This window comes from Chlorocebus sabaeus, chromosome 20 (genome assembly GCF_047675955.1).
Source record: "Chlorocebus sabaeus isolate Y175 chromosome 20, mChlSab1.0.hap1, whole genome shotgun sequence".
In the NCBI taxonomy this organism is placed as follows: Eukaryota; Metazoa; Chordata; class Mammalia; order Primates; family Cercopithecidae; genus Chlorocebus; species Chlorocebus sabaeus.
In genome coordinates, this window is record NC_132923.1 from 36,815,225 (window position 1) to 36,836,988 (window position 21,764).

Sequence of the window (21,764 nt, forward strand, 5' to 3'; positions counted from 1 at the left end):
ATTACTTGAGGCCAGGAGTTCAAGACCAGCCTGGGCAACAGAGCAAGACCCTATCTCTAAAAAAATAAAAATAAATCAGCTGGGCATGGTAGTGAGGCAGAATACGGAATTAGGGCAACTAAGGGTTAAGGTATAAGCAAAGGAACAGCAGGTGCAGACAGTTCTAGGCAAAATTAGGCAGCATACAGGCCACATCAGCACTCCTGTGATAACGAGACAGAAGTTTCCACTTCAGCTTTTAATTGACTGCAGGCCAAGTCTCCACTTCAGCCTCTTGTTGGTCTCAGGCCAGTCCTTCATGGAGTGTAACCAATGGGAGGCTTCTAAAGGGCACCTAGGGGTATTATGAAATTCTTTTAGCTTTATAAAAACCCTGGGGACCATTGCAGTCGGGGGCGGGGGAAGTTCTTGAGCTGCTTGCTTGAGCCTGTTCCCGTTCTGTGAATTGTACTGTTGCTTCTTCGATAAATCTGTGCCATTGTTACTCCATTCTTTTGTTATTTTGTTCATCTTCATTGCTTCTTTGGTTGCTGTGTGCGCTTTATTCAATTCTTTGTTCAACATGCCAAGATCCTGGACAACTCACAGGCAAGACCTTCCATCTGGTAACAGTGGCACATGCCTGTAGTCCCAGCTACTCAGGAGGTTGAAGTGGGAGGATCACTTGAGCTCAGGCGTTTGAGGCTGCAGTGAGCTATGATCATGCTACCCACTCCAGCCTGGGTGACATAGTGAGACCCTGTCTCTTAAAGCAAAACAAAACTTCTCCATACTTTCCTCCACTGGGCCATGTTTTTCCATGTTTTGCCAATGAGTTTGATGACCTCCAACCTCAGAATATTTTTATTTTATGACCTTTTGGAGGATGACAAAGGAATTGACAAAAGGGAAAGAGAAGTTCATTCCTAGTGCCAAAAGTGCAAGGGAGGTGGAATAAATGAGGAATGAATAGATGAAGAGAAACGGAAAGCATGAACCCGAAAGCCTGGCTAACTAGTTTTTTTTTTTTTTTTAATGTGAAAAGTGGTAGAACAAAATCCTATACCATCTCAAAGGCAGAAGTTAGGAAGTAAAGGGCAGGAAGTGGATGCAAATGATCCACACATATTTTGGTTATACAAGGAGGTGCTAAGTGTAAAATTGCAGGTTAAGGACAAGAATATAGTTGGCTTTGCTGCTGCAGTGGCAAGTGAGCACTTTGATGCATTAAATCTATGTGACAACAGGCATGTAATCCTCTGAATGCTCTGTGATGTCTGGAAGGGTTGCAGCTGTCAATGTTAAGAAGAAAACAATCTTAATACTAGCCAGTGTTGAGGCACACTCGTGTAGCCCAGAGAATGGGGGAAAACATTATTTCCTCTCCGGTTGCCTCCCAGTCCATGCAGAGCTAGCATCGAATGGGCATTTTGGAGTTCTCCGTCGTTTCTAGTCTGTCTTCCTCATTTTTTCCTACCTCTCTCTACTGCCTACCTCAGTGTCATCTTCATGCATACACCCTGGATACTGAATCCATCCTGGTGATGCTCTGTAAGATCAAGTTTGGGAACACTGTCTATGACACTGAGTCCTTCAAATTCTAGACATGGGCGGAGAGTTTTTAGATTATTCCAATAGTTTCAATATTTATAGGCTCTTTTAGAATTTTTTTTTTTTTTTGCCTTTTTTTGGAGAAAGATTTCTATCAGGAAAAAAGAATTGAAGGAACAGAAGGAGTGAGTGATCAGAAAACCCTGTACAACCATACCAATTCCCGGAAAGAGCTTACTACATGTGAGTGACTATTTGAACAGTTGATTTGGGCTCTTTCATTGCCAGAGAAGGATGGATGAGAGTCTGAATTCCAGGCAAAGGGGATGGCATTAGGAGAGGCATTGGCTTAAAAAATAGCACAATGGATTTTAAGCAGTTGAGTGTTGCTAGAGCATAAAATGTGAGGCAGGGACTGTGGAAAGATGAGATTGGAGACTCAGTTCTTGGAAGGCTTTGCCATTTTAACAAGGTTTTAATGCATAATGTTCATTAGGCCCCTAGGACCTATTAAAAATTTTAAGCTGATGAGTGGGTATAGTCTTATTTCAATTTCTGGGTAAGCAGATCTGACAGCTGGATAGAGGATGGATTTGAAGGGGAAAAAATTGAGAAGCAGGAAAACTAATTAGGACACTGTTATAATTCTTGAGGCAAATAATGATGAAAACCTAACTAGGAGAGGAAAGATTAGAGAAATATTTAGGAGAATAGCTGTGAAGATATTTTAGCTAATGGGACTGTCTCCCTCAGTTTAGGCTGCTGTAATAATACCATAGGCTAAATGGCTTAAATAAGAAACATTTATTGGTTACAGTCCTGGAGTCTGGGAGGTCCAAGATCAAGGTGCTGCCAGATTCAGTGTCTAATGAGGGAGTGCATCCTGGCTTGTGGACGCCACCTTCTCATATCATCACATGGCCAGGATAGAACAGCCCTCGTCTCTTTCTCTTCTTGTAAGGGCACTAATCCCATCTTGGGGACTCTACCCTCGAGACCTTATCTAAACCTAATTACCTCCCAAAGCCTCTACCTCATAATACCATCCCACTGGGAGTTACGTTTTCAACATGTGAATTTTGGCAGATCACAAATATATAGTCCGTAATAGGCAGCCTAGAAGGAGGAATCAAAGAGAACCTAAGGTTCCTGACCTTGGTGGTGCTGAGTATTAGGGGAGATGAAGAAATTGGGATGCAGGAAATGGTGCAGAGTAGTTCTTGGAGAGTAGGTAGGGGTGGGGAGACAACGGATAGACACAGCAGACCTCACAGAGAAACAGCTGCTCCTGTAAGTTCCTCAAGGGCTCTCAAGGTTTTCGGGAGAATCCATAAACTACTGAAATTATTTTCTCCATTGACCCTAGCCAGCTTGTTCAATGGCAGACTGTCTAGAGTGGTCTTTTAGCTAGTTGCTGGTGAAAGAGCTTACACCAAAAATGGAGAAAAGGGTGCACTATTCCCAGACCGCCTACAGGTTTATTTGCTTTCCCATTTTTCTTATAAGTCCTGTTTTTTGCCTTTGTCCCTTGACAGTCTAATGTCTATCTTCCTCATGTAAGAAATAAAGAGCATGCAAAATAATTAAAGGTCTCTGAGTTATTCTTTGACAATATATCATTATGTGAAAAAAAAAGAAGAGTAACATGCAGAGAATGATGCTACTGATGTTACAAAACCAAAGATGTATGTTTTTGCAAGTACATAAAACACAAATGCTTAGGAGGTAGAACACTGATAACAATAATTGGTTTTTTAAGAAATAATTTGGGATTGGGTGGTATAAAATTACATTTAAAATTTACTCTGTTTCAATTTTTACAATACAAATGTCTAGATATAGTACCAATCTAATTAAAAAATAATTTAAAGGCCGGGCCTGGTGGCTCACGCCTGTAATCCCAGCACTTTGGGAGGCTGAGTGGTTGGATCACTTGAGCCCAGAAGTTTGAGACCAGCCTGGCCAACATGGCAAAAGCCTATCTCTACTAAAAATATAGAAATTAGCTGGGTGTGGTGGCACACGTCTGTAATTCCAGCTACTCAGGAGACTGAGGCAGGAGGATGGCTTGAGTCTGGGAAATGGAGGTTGCAGTGAGCTGCGATCACACCACTACACTCCAGCCTAGGTGAGAGAGTGAGACCCTGTCTTAAAAAAAAAAAAAAAAGAACAGCTGCTTACTCCAGCTGTTCTTGGTTCTCAGGGTTCCTTATTTTGGCCACTTATTTCCACGCATGTTTTCCCAATGGTTGCTTTGATTAATGACCAAATTTAGATTTGCTCTTTTTGTTTTGATATTGTTGCCTTGTCAGGATACCATGTTTGGTATCTACTGTCAGTTTTCATAGAAATTGTAAAGGCTTTTACTCCTACATTCAACTTTGGGACACTATAGGGTAAGACAAACTTCTGCTTCCTCTGGTGTGCTGAAGGGTAGGACTCACGTTCCCTATGATTCACTCATGTTCTAGGATTATTTCCCATTCCCAAAATGCATGATGCTGTTTATACCTCTGTGAAATAACTGGTGTTTCTTGTCTCATTTTTCCTGTCTAGGATGCCCTTGTCCTGCTAGTCTGCTAGGAGACACCCATCTTGTGTTTTCTTCTCTGTGCAGACTCATGCAAGCATCTGGGAATTGCTTTCTCAGCTTCCATACATTCTTATACAGTCTTCCACAGCAAGTGGCACACCATTTACACTGATGATTTAATTAGATTTCTGTCTGTCCTGCTAAACTAGGAGCACTACCTATAGTGTAGCGACCAGCTTTCATGATAAACGTTACCCTGACTATATAATATTTTGTGCATAGTAAACTGACTTTTGGCTGGGCACAGTGGCTCATGCCTGTAATCCCAGCACTTTGGGAGGCGGAGGCGGGTGGTCACCTGAGGTCAGGAGTTTAAGACCAGCCTGGCCAACATGGCAAACCCTGTCTCTACTAAAAGTAACAAAAATTAGCTGGGCATGGTAGCAGGTGCCTGTAATCCCAGTGACTCGGGAGGCTGAGGCAGGAGAATTGTTTGAACCCAGAAGGCGGATGTTGCAGTGAGCTGACATTGCATTCCAGCCTGTGCAACAAGAGCAAAACTCTAACTCAAAAATAAATAAGTAAATAAAAATAAAAATAAATACATAAAATAAAACAAAATAGAATAAAAATAAAATAAACTGACTTTTTCAATCATTAAATCTATTCTCAATCTGCTTGTGGAGAGTACAGTTTCTTTCAGTATTGAGACTACTTTACTTTTGTATATATTAACGGTTGTCACTTAACAGATTGGCACCTGAGCCATGCTGTAAATAAATGACATTTTTAATAGAACACATAGCTCAAGAGCTGCTAAAGCAAAAATTCTATAGTAAATGGTACCTTTTTATTGTTAAAATTTGGTAAATAAAAAAATTAGGTTATTACTGAATAGATCTAAGAGCTATTTTACTCTTTTCCTTGACTTTTATTTCTTATTTGCTTTATAGATTCATAGATTAAATAAGAGAAATGATAGAAATTTGAATGTAGTATGACCCTAACTGATGGGAAATAGTAAAAGCCACTGATCATTATCACAACTTTTGATTTTATGTTATGTCTATAGGTAATTGACAGAGATTTTATTATTTGGCAGAGCTGAGTCAACCTTTTAATATTTTTACTTTGACCAGTGTTACCATCTCTGTGGCACATAATCACAAAGCATTAATATTGTCTTGTACTTAATTAAAATACCACAAAAGAAAATTACATAATTAAAGAGGATAAAACATGTCTGCCATCCTTTCATTATAAGTCAATAAATCTGGCTTTAAAATGAACTGACATTCAAATAGAATTTGAAGAGAGGTAAAAAACAAAAGAAGGAGCTTTCTATGTTTCTGCCACTTAAATTAAGGTAAGGCCTTCTATTTAGCATCTATTTTTCCAGTTTCTAAAAAGGGAACTTGAAAGTAATGACAGCGTGGCTGCCCCAGTGATTGCTTAGAGTGGCTGAATTTTCATCCATTGTTATTGACTGTTTGGTATAATGGATTGAGAAGAGTTCTGACACTATGTCTGGGGTCAGTAGTAAAGAGTATTGCAAGTAATCAATGATGGCTGCTCGAGTGTGGGAATGGCAACTCATGTAATGTGTATTTTCTCACTTTGATATAAGACATTAAAGATTGTGTTTAAAACATTAAAGATTGTGTTATGAGCAAGTCTTTGAGGTCACTCCAGTGCTAGCGTGATGAAATATTCTGTCATGAGATAATCACAACAACCCCACTTATGTATCATCTTTTTTATACAAGTGAATAAAGTAAAATTAGGGGGTTAAGAAACTTGCCTGAAGTCAACCAGCTATTATTGAGCAGAGCTGGGATTTCAGCCTGAGTTAATTTGATTTCAGAAAGCATGAAGTCATTTTTTAGATGGCAGAACTAATATTAATTCAAATTGCCAGAAAATTCCATAGATAAATTGTGACTTTTTGCTAAACCTTGAAGAATGTTTGGTATTAAATAGGTGGAAAGAAAGGAGATTCTCAACAATGTCTGGATAGTTGAAAAAAAGAAAAGAAAGGAGATAAGGGAACAGCATGAGCAAAGAGGAAAAGATGGGAATGAGTGTTTAATAGACTGAGTTAGCTGTACCAGCTGGAAAAGCAGTAAGAATGCTCAAAGTGTGACTGTGGAGTGCTTTGAATGTCAGACAGAGTACAGATATCACTGTACAAACGGTGATAAATCACAGTACATTATTGATAAAAGCAATCTTTTAGGAAGATTAAACTGAGGTTGGGCCATTGTGGACAGGATTGATGGGAGTGATGAGAGATGAAGTTAGATTAGTTAGAAACTTACCGCTATAGTCTAAAGATTTAGAGCATAGATAATTATAGTGCATATCTTTTCTCAAACAATTTTTATCTGCAGGCATTGAACTAAGCACTTTACATTTCTTATCTCAATTAATCCTCACAGCAGCATTATGAGGAGAGTAACATGATATTCATTTTACTCTGACAAAACAGATTCAGAGACCCCCAGGTCACAAAGTTAGGGATGGGGTTTATCTTCAAATCCTGGGTCATCTGATTCCACAGCACCACATCGCCCTGCTTAAAATCAATAAGTGGGGAAAACACCTGCGTGTGAGTATTGAGAAAGAAGAAATGGATTGATAATTGACTTGATGAGATATTAAAAGCAGTTTGTTTCAAGATTTTGGGCTGTCACCCAGTTTATTTCATAAATCAGGACATATCTACTCACAGATACAATTAGAAAAAGTTTATTTAACCTTATCATATATAACACACTCTGACATTTTCTTTTCTATTTTACTAAAATGTTTTTGGTGGTGATTCACTAAAGATTTTTTTAAATTGTAAAATCCACGTAACATAACATTTACCATCCTAACCATTTTTTAAGTGTATAATTCAGTGATATTCAGCACATTCATGATATTGTGTAATCATCACCACCATCCATTTCCAGAACACTTTTCATCTTGTAAAACTGAAACTATCCGTTAAACAACAATTCCCTATTTCTCTGTCCCCCCAGCCTCAGGAAACCACTGTTCTACTTTATGATTTCGACTCCTCTAACAACATTATATAGGTGGAGTCATACAGTATTTGTCTTTCTGTGACTATCTTTAAGGCTCATTCATGTAGCATATGTCAGAATTTCTTTTTTAAAGCTAATGTTTCATTGTATATATTTACTATATTTTACTTATTTGTCTATTAGACGCTTGGGTTACCTTCATGTTTTAGCTATTGTGAATAATGCTGCTATGAACATGGGTGTACAAATTTTTCTTTGAGACTCTGCTTTCAATTATTTTGGGTATACTCATTAAAGATTTTACAATCCACTGATAAATGGGCTGTGGCTCCTGGCTGAAAAACTCAGAGCTATAAGCTATGAAAAGGATAATATGGAAAATTATTTCTAGTTTTAGTTTGAGTGTTGAAAAGAATGGGTACCACTGATTGATAAACAAGGAGAAATTAGCAAGAGAAGTTACTAGTTTCCTGAGGCTGCTGTAACAAATTGGTATAAACTTGGTGGCTAATACAACAGAAACTAAATTCTCACACTTCTGGAGGCCAGAAGTTCACAGACAGTATCACTGGGCCACAGTTAAGGTGTCAGTGAAAACATACTCCTCCAGAGACTCTAGGACAGAATTTTCAGAATTTTTTCTTGCCTCTTCCAGTTTTTTTTTTTTTTGTTTTTGAGACAGAATCTTGCTCTTGTTGCCCAGGCTGGAGTGCAATGGCGCGATCTAGGCTCACTGCAACCTCCGCCTCCAGGCTTCAAGTGATTCTCCTGCCTTAGCCTCCAGAGTATCTGGGATTACAGGCACCCACCACCAGACCAGGCTAATTTTGTATTTTTAGTAGAGGTAGGGTTTTTCCATGTTGGTCAGGTTGGTCTCAAACTCCCAACCTAAGGTGATCCACCCTCCTGGGCCTCCCAAAGTGCTGGGATTACAGGCATGAGGCACCGCACCTGGCCGCCTGTTCTTAATGATGATTATCATAAACTGCAACCATGTGTAATCTCCCTCTGCCTTTCTTTCTTAAGGGCACTTGTGATTGCATTTAGGGCCCACCTGGATAATCCAGAATAATTTTTTAATCTCAAGCTCCTAATTTAAGAACATCTGCAAAGTCCTTTTTTGCTATTAGGTAACATTCATAGGTTCCAGAGATTTAGATGTGGATATCTTTCTGGGGGCCATCATTCAATCTACCGCACATGTTGAGAGAAGAGAAAATATAGTGAATTCAGTTTTTGAATGGAGAGATGTTCAACTGCCTTGAAAGCCATTAGGAAAACAGTACTTGCATTTACTAATATATAAAAGGTAAGTATTGTAATTATATATTGGGTGTTTATTAATATCAACATGATAGTTGAAGCTGTGAGAGTATGTGTGCTTATGCAAGTACAAAATGAACTCAGCTTCATAAAACATACACTCTTGGATATTGGACAAAGAGTATGCTCAGGTCAGATATCTGGAAAGCAAAGAGAACTGTGTATTTATCAGGTTATTTATCTATTAGGTAATTATCAGTCTCTCAATCATCTATTCATATATTACCCACCTAGGAAATCACACTGTATTAGTGTAAATGTGGAACCACTTTTTACAAGTAGGGCCTAGCACAGGATCTGCCATATAGTAGGTGCTTGACAAAATATATATTGAATGTAGTGCCTCTCAATCTTTCTCAATCTTTTTTTTTTTTCTTTTTAAGACAGAATCTTGCTGTGTCACCCAGGTTGGAGTGCAGTGGTGCAATCTCCTGGGCTCAAGTGATTCCTCTGCCTCAGCCCCTTGGAACAGCTGGGACTACAGGTACGGGTCACCACACCTGCCCAGAAAGTCTGACTTATTTTCTGTCTCTTCTTGTCCATGGGAAACCTGCATTCAGAATTTGGATGGGAACTTAGAGAATACACAGTTCTGGTTGTAACTCCTCATCTTTACTGTTCTGGTAACAAAAATAGAGACGATAAGTGATTTCTCCAGAATGATCTAATGCTCTTTTCACTACATACCTCTGCCTTTTTAGACTTATTTTAAGTCAAGCTTCTTTTGAATTTTTGTGTCAACTTGAAGAAGCTGCACTATTCTTCACTAGGAAGAGATAGTGTTCTAGTTATTTTCTATCTTGGCATTTATTTTCTTCGAAAGCAAAATGCTTTGTTCCATTAGGACCCAGAGTCATCTATCTAATCAAAGCCTTACAGAGTGGAATGAGGCATTATTCTTGCTTCTGGTCACAACTTTGGAAATGTGTTGTTGCCCTTTTATTTTTTTATTATCACTATGGGGAAGAAGAGGGCTTTTGGGATTTCATAGCTAGGATTAGGGATGCTTATATATTCTGTAATGCAAAGGACAGTAATGCAAAGGACAGTAATGCAAAGGACAGTCTCTTAGAACAAAGACATCTCTCTCTCTCTCTCTCTTTCTTTCTTTCTCTCTCTCTCTCTTTTTGAGTTAAAGTTTCCCTCTGTCGCCCAGGCTGGAGTGCGTGGCTCAATCTCTGCTCACTGCAACCTCCACCTCCTGGGTTCAAGCGATTCTCCTGCCTCAGCCTTCCAAGTAGCTGGGATTACAGGCAACCCCCGCCATGCCCAGCTAATTTTTGTATTTTTAGTAGAGACGGGATTTCACCACGTTGGCCAGGCTTGTCTTGAACTCTTGACCTCAAGTGACCTGCTTGCCTCCACCTCCCAAAGTGCTGGGATTACAGGCATGAACCACCATACCAGGCCAGAAATATCTCACTTGAAAATAATAAATGGAAGGCCACATCCTATCCCACCGAAGAGCTATCTTCTATGTATTTGCATTGGAGTAGACTTTTATGACTTCAGATAATCTCCAACTGACTTTATAATTTTTTTAAAAAATGGTGAAAATTGTGAAAGTTGCAGATACCAGGGTGAAATCACTCTTGTCATACTCTGACAAAAGAGGACCAGGAAGCTTCCCCCGCAAAAAGGAGGTTCATGCTTACATGTCTGAGATAAGAACTGTTTCCAAGAACTTTCTAAAAACACTTTCTGTCCTTCATACATCTCCTGCTTTGATAGTTTATCGTTAGGCATTCTTTAGGCCTGCAGGAATTCAGATAAGATGATCTTGGAAGAACACTTGCCCAGTAATGTCATCTCTACCAAAGAAATGACAATAACTCTGCCTGTGGAAACAATGAAGTGTTTCTAAGCAGTTTATGTAAATCGTTTTTGCTAATAATAGCTTCTCTTACCCTTCCCAAGCCAAAGGCGCTGATGGCTTGCCATTTCATACATTCCAGAATATAATCCTTATTTCTATTTTTGAGTAAACCCAACACAGTTAGAGACAATTTTCTCTAGTGTCTTTTTTTTTTTTTTAGGTGGACAAAATATTTTGAAGAGTTTAATTCTATCTAGATTATTCAAAACTGGGTTTCAGTAGTAAGGTTAGCTCTTTCTGGAAGACACAGACAGCTGTAGCTAGGGGTGAGGATGAAGGGGCGGATATTCTTCAGGATCTGTTATTATAGGGAGGTCACATTACTTTGAGTAAGTGTTGGGTAGTGTTTAGAGAAGCATAATGTAAGGTGACCTTGAACTGGTGGGTAAGAAAAATATGAAGATGAATGTTACTACCACTAATTGAATGTTGAGAATGGCTTTATGTTGTCAGAAAGTAAAACATGGATTTACTGACCAGAGTTTGGTCAGAAGTCCATGGATAATTTTGGAACAATGTATTATTTATAGCACTGCAAAGAAGGGACATTTCATTTAAAAAGCCACCATGAAAACTTTTTTGCTATTGACTTCTATTTATCAAATAGTTATTTTTGTGCCAAGCACTGTGCTTTACAGAAATTATTTCATTTGGCCCTTTGTTATTTGGTAAATGCAACCTGATAGCAGTAACTTAAGCGTACCCTGAGAATGACCCCGTATCGCGGACTCACCTGAATGTGGATTCAGAGTTCCGAGCTAGGGAATCCGAGAGTGGCAAACCTGCAGATTTGTTCCCTGTCTATGAGGAACATCTGTGCCCCATGTCCATCCTGTGGAACACAGGCCGTCCAGGGGATTGAGGCCCCAAGTTTTGGGCTGAATGAAGATTGGCAGGTGGAAGTTGTTAGGGGGAAGGTGCTAAGTGAAAATGCCATATAAACTGCATGCTTTTTGCAATTGGTTGAGGTTCTTCTGTCCAGCCTGTAGCTGCTGTCCTGTCCATCCTGCTGCCACTGGGCCATGGGGTTATCCTTTCCAGCCTACTGCCACTGAATTCTCCCCTGTGTGTAAGCCCCCAGTAAAAACCCATATCTCATTTTCTGGCTCTGGGTCTCTTTGTCAGCCTCTTGAACCTGCTGCCATCCCCACTGGAATCAATAGAGGTTTGGCACAGCATCTGTCTGTGGAATCTGGACATTCATTTATGCAGTAATAAGTAGGTAAGTAAAGATTTTTTTGAGCATAGGAGTTACAAGATGTGAGTTATACTTGAGAAAGATTAGCTCTCCCAGGCAGGGCACAGTGGTTCATGCCTGTAATCCCAGCACTTTGGGAGGCTGATGTGAGCAGATCACCTGATGTTAGGAGTTTAAGACCAGCCTGGCCACCACGGTGAAACCCAGTCTGTACTAAAAATACAAAAATTATTGGATGTGGTGGTGCATACCTGTAATCCCAGCTACTCAGGAGGCTGAGGCAGGAGAATTGCTTGAGCCGAGGAAGTGGAAGTTGCAGTGAGCTGAGATTGTGCCATTGCATTCTAGCCTGGGTGACAGGGTGAGACTCTGTCTCAAAAAAAAAAAAAAAAAAAGAAAGAAAGATTAGCTATCCCATATTATGTGGGATAGCTAATTAGGTTTATGAGAAACTGGAAGCACTTAGTAGATAATGACTGTAGTTCAGTTGAGACTACAGTCCAGCACAGAAAACAGAATAGTGGCAGTGGAGATGGAGAAGAGGGGGTGAATTTGGCTGTTTGGGTGAGATGAACATAATTAAAGGCCAAGTGAGAATGAGTTTATTTTAGATGGTGGGTTTTGGATTTATTGAGTTGAGGCTGTGTCAACTGGAGATGTTCTCTTTGAATGTAAACTTGTTTGAAATGCTGAGTATAATAGGGAAGGGAAGTTCCTAAGTTTAGTCCATCAGACCTCATTCAGACTTGGCAGTGGCGCTCAGTGGAGACAGTGGTTCTGACTTAGGATCCTGTCTACTACTTCTCTGTCTAATTTTCAGCAATTTACTTAGCCACGCAGGTCCTTAACATTCTCAGCTATAGGATGTTCATAATAGATAGGATAATATATGTGCCTTCATTAAAATGGGTGTTCAATAAATGATAATTAGTGTTCTTGCTATACTTTATTTGCCTTCTTCATTCTCATTTTCTCATGAATATACAGCGGAGTTTTCCAGTGGCTACCTGAGGTGTTACATTATGTCACAAAAGATTGAATGCAGAAGCAGATATGAGAATCCTACTGTCTTCTATTAAGCCACACATTAAAGAGATTTGTAACAGTTTAAACAATGACACTTTTTCTTTTCTTTTTTTAGACTAGTCAAGTGCTATACATTTTCATTAAATTTTTTATTGTTGAAAAACAATCATATAAGCAACAGAAAAGATACTGTGTTAACATGTAACTATTATTGTCACTTAAAAACAAATTTATGAATATTTAACTTTTTCTGTTAATTTTTAATACAAAAAATATTCGTAGATATCACCCACACAAAGAAACATCTCTGATGTACATAATAATCTTTGAAAGTTGTGAAGGAACCCTGAAATAAGAAAAGTTTGAGAACTGCTGATATAGAGGCGTGAGACTGGTAACCAGTAGGGTAGCTTTAACTTCCTAGGATCTAAGCTCCACTAAACTGATTTTAGTAAAATTGGTCTCCTTTGTGACAACTGACGAGTTGATGAAGAGTCTGGTAGAGGTGATCTGGAAGGGAATGATAAGGTGGAATTATAGCTGGGGACATGGAGAGAAATGATAGGCTTATAAAGGGTGGTGTTTTATTTATTTATCTATTGATTGATTGAGATGGAGTCTTGCTCTATTGGCCAGGCTGGAGTGCAGTGGTGTAATCTCTGCTCATTGCAACCTCTGCCACCTGGGTTCAAGCCATTCTCCTGCCTCAGCCTCCTGAGTAGCTGGGATTACAGGTATGTGCCACCACATCCAGCGAATTTTTGTATTTTTAGTACAGACAGGTTTTCATCATCTTGGCCAGGCTGGTCTTGAACTCCTAGTCTTGTGATCCACCCCACTTGGCCTCCCAAAGTGTTGGGATTACAGGTGTGAGCCACTGAGCTTGGTAATAGGGTTGTTTTAGACAGAGCTAGCCTCTCTCTCCATTCAGTTCTTCCCACTATGTCGTACCACAAGAGTGCTTTAGATGTAGGATTCTGACAATATAGTCGAAGAGTTCTTGTTTTATAGACATATCGTACTTTTGGCATGCAATGGAGAGAGTTCCTGGAAAGGGTCTGTTATCTGCAGAAGGCTATTTCACCACTTGAGGCTTTGAAGAACTGAAGATCAGCTGACTTAGTTTAAAACTATTCATGTTCCCAGCAGCTTTAGGATAGCAAACCAACTCTGGGTCATCTTTATTTAAAGCTTCTCTTTAAAATCCTGTAGAGAGGGGCTTTTGTTCATTGTGACTAGTTCTTTAAGAGAAAGTAATGTGATGGTGTTGCTTTCTCTGTTCTCTCTTTAAAAATGGTTTCAAGAATTTACTGGTGTTGATTGATAACCAGCATTCACAGGTCAAGGCGTGGGTCATAATCTATTTTCCAGTCTGCATATGTTGAAAGTGCCTTTGCAAAAAGTTTATAACTGAGGAAATTATGACAGTGAATGAGATCAGACCTAACTGGCTCCATCTTGCTTCTAATCTTTAAGCTGTCTTTGTTCATTTCTGGGCATAGGCCAAACTAATTTTGGGATGGAATCCAGTTCATGTTTTGACTCTGAAACAAAATTGGTAATAGCCCCTTCCTGAATAGACCCCCTTCTTGCCTGGGGACCAGTCTGCTTTTGCAGGACCAACCAATTAGCTACAACATTAGAAATTATGGTTTAGGGGTCATGCAGCCTCTGACTCCAAGAGTCTAAACCTCCCCTAATTGCTCCTGGGGATAACATCACTACTGGAAAACCTAAGATCAGTGCTTGAGATATTTTGCAGACCCTGGACTCGGTGGATCAGCTGATACCACCCAGACCGGTAATCGGGCTCACCCAGTTCTGCCATCCCACCCAGGAACAGAAGACAGCAAGAAAACCTCACTTCGACCCCCCGCCCCCCACCCCGTGATTCCATCGCCGACCTGACCAATCAGCACTCCCACTTCCCAAGCCCCTACCAGCTAAATTATCTTTAAAAATTCTGATCTCCCAATCCTGAGGAGACTGTGTTGAGTAATAATAAAACTCCGGGCTGGGCGCCGTGGCTCACGTCTGTAATCTCAGCACTTTGGGAGGCTGAGGCAGGCGGATCACTTAAGGTCAGGAGTTCCAAACTAGCCTGGTCAACATGGTGAAACCCGTCTCTGCTAAAATACAAATATTAGCCGGGCTTGGTGACGGGCGACTGTAGTCCCAGCTACTCGGGAGGCTGAGGTAGGAGAATCGTTTGAACCCGGGAGGGGGAGGCTGCAGTGAACTGAGATCACACCACCGAACTCCAGCCTGGGCGACAGACGGAGACTCCATCTCAAACAAAACAAACAAACAAACAAAACAAAAGATTCCGGTCTCCTGCACAGCCAGCTCCGCGTGAATTACACTTTCTCCATTACAATTCCCCTATCTTGATAAACAGAGGGCAAGGTAACCCACTGGGCAATTACAATGTCCACTCAAGGTCTGAAATGGAATGTTTAATATTTTCAATTACATTAAAGAGAAGAAACAAAGTAGAAAACAGGAAAACAAAAACAAAATAAAAAAAAAGATTTAAAAAAATTCAATTCCATTGTCTTTTCCTAGCCCTAAAATTTTTCTTTTGCAAAAGAGTCTTGTGAAACAGATTAAAGGCTTAAAAAGAAACAAAACAAAACTCCTAAATTTCAGGGTGTAATTTGCAAAATAAAAGATTTCTTTTGCATTATATCATTCACACTTCAGAAAGGTTTCAGTTCTATGCAATCTGATCTTTTCCCACTTTTTAAAAGTTAATTTGCTTTTGCTTAGCACTACTATAGGACAGGTATTTTCAAATAGTTTTGCAATGAAAGACAAAAATTACAATTTTGTGGCTAAATAAGTACTGGTTGGCAAATAGTGTCCCTTTGTGTAAAACAGTATTCTAAATTCTCAGATATGGAGTCCTAAAACTAGCACTGGTCTTGCAAATCAAGTTCTGTAGCTTAGTTTGGGAAAGGTTCCCTTTTGGCTTACGGCTTAACTGGCTCCACCCAGCTGCTGAAATGTGATACAAGTTGTAACAAAACCGGAAGTTGGTTAGGCTGCCTTCGCTTCTCAAGGTAAGTGTCACGTCTTTTTCTCTAAATTCAGAGCTCTTTGCAAAGCGTTAAAAATCAAATCCAGCTTAGCTACAGACTGGAGAGCCAGCGCCTGTGCTGACCAGGGCAGTCGGCCAGGCAGAACGGGTGCTCTGTTCCCAAACTATGTTCTGGAGCTTGAATTGAGCTAATGAGTGTTCACTAACGAGTTAGGTTATAATGTCCCGTGACTTTGACTAACAAGCTTTAATTCCAAGAAATGGGTAGTTATAAGTAGAGACGTGTTTGGGATCCTGAAAATCATCGACTTTATTCTTGTAGGAGTTTTTTGTTTTTAATTTTAAATTTAAAACTATGGGAACTCTGTTTCATATTTAAAGCTAATGGCATGGATACTTATATCAGGGTTACTTAGAGCCTTACTTGGTTTTTAAAGTGTCTTTTCTTCCAGAACTTTTAGTCCCCTTACCCCCCAACTCCCTAACCCTGGAGCGTCGTTAAAATTTCAGAAAGACTCCAGCGTGGCAAGGTGCTATCGCTGCACTTACGTTTGTGTGTGCTTGTCTTGCTGCCCTAAAGGGGAAAGGGGATTTTTCAAATTGTAAATGTGTTATTAGGAATATTTCTTAATATAGGTAAACTTTTCAGTTCAGATATTTTCATTTGCTTCTGTATTTTAATTTTATTTATTTATTTATTTGTTTGTTTGTTTATTTTGGAGACGGAGTCTGGCTCTGTCGCCCAGGCTGGAGTGCTGTGGCGCGATCTGGGCTCACTGCAAGCTCCGCCTCCCGGGTTCACGCCATTCTTCTGCCTCAGTTTCCCGAGTAGCTGGGACTACAGGCGCCCACCACCACGCCCGGCTAATTTTTTGTATTTTTAGTAGAGACGGGGCTTCACTGTGTTAGCCAGGATGGTCTCAATCTCCTGATCCCGTGATCCGCCCGCCTCGGCCTCCCAAAGTGCTGGGATTACAGGCGTGAGCCACCGCGCCCGCCCTATTTATTTACTTAGTTTTTAGACGGAGTGTTACTCTTGTTGCCCAGGCTGGAGTGTAACCGCGGGATTTCGGCTCACTGCAACCTCTGCCTCCCTGGTTCAAGCAATTCTCCTGCCTCAGCCTCCTGACTAGCTGGGATTACAGGCAGGCGCCACCACACCCGGCTAATTTTGTATTTTTAGTAGAGAGGGGGTTTCTCTATGTTGGTCAGTCTGGTTTTGAACTCCCAAGGTCAAGTCATCCGCCCGTCTCGGCCTGCCAAAGTGCTGGGATTACAGGCGTGAGCCACCGCGCCTCGCCAGTTCTGTGTTTTTAAAAAAGTGGTAAGATTTGAGTGTTATACTGGGATAGAACTGAAGTGGGGGGCTTAATTTGATCTATCAGCTTATTGAAAACAAAGACTTTTTAAAAGATGGTTTTGTTAGGTTGGAGAAGTGAGTTTTAATTCGTCATTTTGTTAGCCAGCATGTTGATTTTTTTGGTGAAGTGTACTCTTTGTTTCACACCTGTCTGCTTTTTTTTTTTTTTTTTTTTTTTTTTTGAGACGAGTAGCTGGGACTACAGTTGCCCCCCACCTCGCCCGGCTAGTTTTTTGAATTTTTTTTTTTTTTTTTTAGTAGAGATGGGGTTTCACCGTGTTAGCCAGGATGGTCTGGATCTCCTGACCTCGTGATCCGCCCGTCTCGGCCTCCCAAAGTGCTGGGATTACAGGCTTGAGCCACCGCGCCCGGCCCTGTCTGCTTTTTTAATGTCGGATTTTCTCAAAATTCACGTTAACAATCACATTGTATGAGTACTGTTTTGAAGGTTGTCTGCTAGTCAGAATGAATGGAGATCAATGTGTAGGACACCTTTACTGATATCCAGAGGTTTACCACAAGACAAGTCACCCAATGTGGCAGAAAAACATGATAAAATTTATTAGGAAAAACTAACGCTTTTGGGGTGAACGGTTATTTTAGGTTGGTGGAATTAGGCAAGATTCCAAGAAAGGAAGACAATTTTATATGGGAGACTTTGTTAATGGTGGTCATCGTGCTAGATATTTTGGAGATAGTATTTTATTTAATCCTCATGCAAGCCATTGATATTGGTGGCATTGTCTCTAACAAGTGAGAAAACTAAGACTCAGTAAGGTTAAATAATTTGTCCAGGGTCACTATGGTGGTGCCTAGTGGATTACATCGATGGACAGATTCAAACCTAGGTCTGTGATATTTCAAAGTCCATACACTTCATTGTATCATAGGAGAGTAGTTGATGGCATTTTAAATGGATCTTGAAAGAGGGATAAAGGTCTTCTTTATCAAAACAAACAAAAATAGTAAAAGTAACATAGAATGTTTGAAAATAGAAAAAAGAAAAAAATCTAACCACCTTCAAATCAGTTTCTGTATGGTCTTTACATGTACATACTTTGTAGTGTTATTTAAAATTATAAAACACTACATCCTTTAAAAAAATGCACATTATAAAGTAGATTACAGAAAGGAAGTCCACTCCTCTTCCCATCCTGAAAACACATACCTTCCTAAGCAGTAAACACTGTTGAGAACAATTGGAAGCATGTATAAAGGTTTTTTATTCTTTTCCTTTTAAGTTATGTATATTTTGGTACATTGCATATCATTTTGCAGTTTTCTTGTTTTGATTCCGCAGTGGAGCATGAGCATGTATCTTCTTAAGAACATGCAGATTCATGTCTTGGGATTTTTGTGAAATGAGTTCATACTTGAAAGTCCTTAAAACAATGTCTACCTCCTAGAATGCACTCAATAATTATTAGCTGATGTATTTGTTATCTTTTTACTCTATTTCATTCTTGTTAATGGTTAGCAAGTATTATATAGTTTGGGTATAGTGTAGTTTATTTTGGTAACCACTTAAATTATCCAACATTTTTGCTACTGGAAATTATCCTTGCATAACTGTATGGGTTTTCCTGTAAGATGCATTTCTTTTCTTTTCATTCTTTTTTTTTTTTGAGACAGAGTTTGACTCTTGTTGCCCAGGCTGGAGTGCAATGGTGCCATCTTGGCTCACCTCAACCTCCGCCTCCTGGGTTCAAGCGATTCTCCTGCCTCAGCCTCCCAAGTAGCTGGGATTACAGGTATGCACCCCCAAGCCCGGTTACTTTTGTATTTTTAGTAGGGATGGGGTTTCTCCACGTTGGTCAGGCTGGTCTCGAACTTCCAACCTTAGGTGATCCGCCCCCCTCGGCCTCCCAAAGTGCTGGGATTACAGGCGGCAGCCACGGCGCCCAGCCTGTAAGATACATTTCTAGAAATGAAATTTCTAGGTCAGAGGATAAACATTTTTAATTTACTAAGATATTGTTAACATCTAAAAATGTGACAGTTTACCATTGTCCCTGTGTATGAGAGTGCTTGTTTCTTCACATCCTTGGTTATATCAGATATTATTACTCTTTTGCGTATTATGTGAAATAATGGGGAATACACAATTCTACCTAGTTTGGCATAGTGTACAGAGATTTTTGTATCTTATTTTTCAGTGTAACCTTTATTTTTATATGGATAGGAATTTGGCCAAATTCCTATCCATATAAAAATAAATGTCCCATTTAGCGGAGAAATAGGGGTCCCATTTAGAAGGCAAAACTTCAGGAGAAAAAAGAGAAGCTTATTTCTGGAATAGCAGATGGTACATTGTTATTACAGTATAGGGAAAAAAAATCCTTGAAATTTGGGATGTGCAGAAAAGTATAAAACATTAAGTGTCGAGAGCCTTTGCTCCTTAATCTAATAATTCTTGGGAAGCTGCTGAGTGTTTTGTGGGGAGAGGAGAGACATAATGAGAATTGTACCTTAGGAAAATAATCCTGTGTTAAGGAGGTACAGAAACAGGGAGACCAATTGAAAGTGTTTTATTAATCTGGGTGAAGGTAATGAAGTCTTCATGCTTGGAGGTGGCAGAAAGGAAAACAGTAGACAAATGTAATAGAATGGAAGTAGAAGAGAGTTGCCAGAGGGATAGGTAGAGTGCAGAATTGGTGGAGGTAGAATCTGCAGAGCTTGGGTGCAAGTTGGGGACCAAAAGAGTGTTTGGAATCCAATCCTGAGAGTTCAGGGTTTGAAATCCTGCTGATGAGAAATGTGTTGACAGACCACCATCAGATTAGGAAAGTGAGGTTCAAGAACTAGTCTGGAGGAAAAAATGAATTTCACTTCAGACAAATTGAGTTTTTCGTCATCTAAACAGAAGTCTATACCCAGTTGGAAATCTGTGTCACAGCATTGTAGAGCTGTGGGGTGGAGCAATTGAAAGATTTAAGAAATATTATCCTAGAGGTTATAACTGAGGCTGTGGAAGTGATGATCCTACAGAGAAATAGGGCAAAAAAGAGAAAAAAAAGAAAAAAGAAAAAAAAAGAGAAAAAAAAGCCAAGTGAAAAAGTCTTGGAGAAGGATATCTTCATGAAAGAGACGTAAAAGAGGAACCAGACTTCATTAAAATATTTTTACAATGACTATTTCTGACATTTGATTTCTGTTCTAGTTAGATTTCCTTACTGCCTCCAAAAAATGTGGCGGAAAAACGTGATAAACTTTATTAGGAAAAACTGACGCTTATGGAGTTTCTGTGGAGAGAGCAGTCCCCCCAAAAGTCCATTCTCACTTTTTTCTTTCTACCTTTGATTCTCCCATTGCTCCAATTCAAATCATGCTTATTCAGAATCCCTCTTTCTCCATAATGCCTTATTTACTTACCATGTCAGCCTTAAGGGTCTGATTTGAAGCTATGGATAGTTTGGTGATCAGAACCTCACAAAGTAGGCCAGAGACCATACTTTTCACCTCTCATTTTCTGTAACTCCTATTTTAAATATGGGGACAATAATACCTCCCATAGCTCCCTAGGTTGTTGTGAGGAATGCATACTAAGTCCTTGACATGATGTCTAATATGTTGTAAGCCCTTAGTAATTGTTAGGTCTTCTACTATTATTTCTTCCATACCTCTGAATTACTATAATGAAATGCAGTTTTAAAATTTCTGTCCCAGTGTGATCGTAGGCACTATTTTTTTTAATAAGCTCTGTGAGCTTCAGTTTCTATACCAGTAAAAAACAACAACAACAACAACAAAAACCCTTGTATGTTTCTTCCAAGGATTAGCATTCATACATGTAAAGCAGGACTGTGATGACTGGAATAGAGCAGGCACTTAATACATAATAACATTATTAAATTATAGGTTAATAGTATTTGCTATTGTTTTATCTCTTAGTTTTGGGTCTTTAGAGAAGGGGCCATTCCACTTAGCACTGAATTTTATTTTAAGGAAAGAATTATTGTGAGGGCGACATGGAGTGATTCAAATGAAACCTGTATATCATGTAATAAGATATTTGTTTCCAATCATTTTTCCCAAAAATTAATAAAGAAAATGGAAAAATTGGTCAGGTGAGGTGCCTTACGTCTGTAATCCTAAGACTTTGGGAGGCCAAGCGGGAGGATTGCTTGAGCTCAGGAGATCAAGACCAGCCTGGGTGACATAGTGAGACCCTGTCTCTACAAAAAAATTTAAAAATTAGCTGGGCATGGTGGTATGCACCTGTGGTCCCAGCTACTCGGGAGGGTGAGGTGGGAGGATTGCTTGAGTCTGATACATGAAGGATGTAGTGAGCTGAGAGGTTGCACCACTGCTCTCTATCCTGGGTGCCAGAGTGAGATGAGACCCTCCCCCCACCCCCCCAAAACAAAATTAAAAAGAAAATTGAAAGATTACTTGCTGATGGTGCTGTGATTAGAGAAACTAGGATTAGATTGTAGAGTTTCAAATTACTTTTTTTTCCAGTGTTTTTTTCTTCCTTTCCCCTTACTTTGTCTTACTTTCACTCAAACTCTAAAATATTTTTCAGAAGTCTTTCCTACTGACCAGGCATGGTGGCTCATTCCTCTAATCCCAGCACTTTGGGAGGCCGAGGCAGGTGTATCACCTGAGGTCAGGAGTTCAAGATCAGCCTGGCCAACATGGTGAAACCCCGTCTCTACTAAAAATACAAAAATTAGCCGGGCATGGTGGCAGGTGCCTGTAATTAATCCCAGCTACTTGGGAGGCTGAGGCAGGAGAAATGCTTGAACCTGGGAGGCGGAGGTTGCAGTGATGTGAGATCACACCATGGTACTGCAGCCTGGGTGACAGAGTGAGACTCCGCCCCCCCCCCCCCCAAAAAAAAAGA

The 21,764-nt window shown here is 39.9% G+C and overlaps 1 protein-coding gene across 6 annotated transcripts in view; it reads left to right on the plus strand.

Annotated features, from left to right (window-relative positions):
* The first annotated feature begins 3,145 nt into the window (after positions 1 to 3,145).
* Positions 3,146 to 21,764, plus strand: part of FRRS1 (ferric chelate reductase 1) — a 71,205-nt gene continuing 52,586 nt past the window's right edge. For 2 of the 6 annotated variants that reach the window (XM_073008551.1, XM_037998094.2), the window contains exon 1: positions 15,452 to 15,580. The gene's annotated coding sequence lies outside the window, so the exon portion shown is untranslated. Of the gene's footprint in view, positions 8,405 to 8,801; positions 8,903 to 11,419; positions 11,517 to 13,154; positions 13,253 to 15,451; positions 15,581 to 18,550; positions 18,670 to 21,764 lie in introns of those variants that run through there. The other 4 variants (XR_012090020.1, XM_073008550.1, XM_037998093.2 and 1 more) reach the window with 4 other exon arrangements.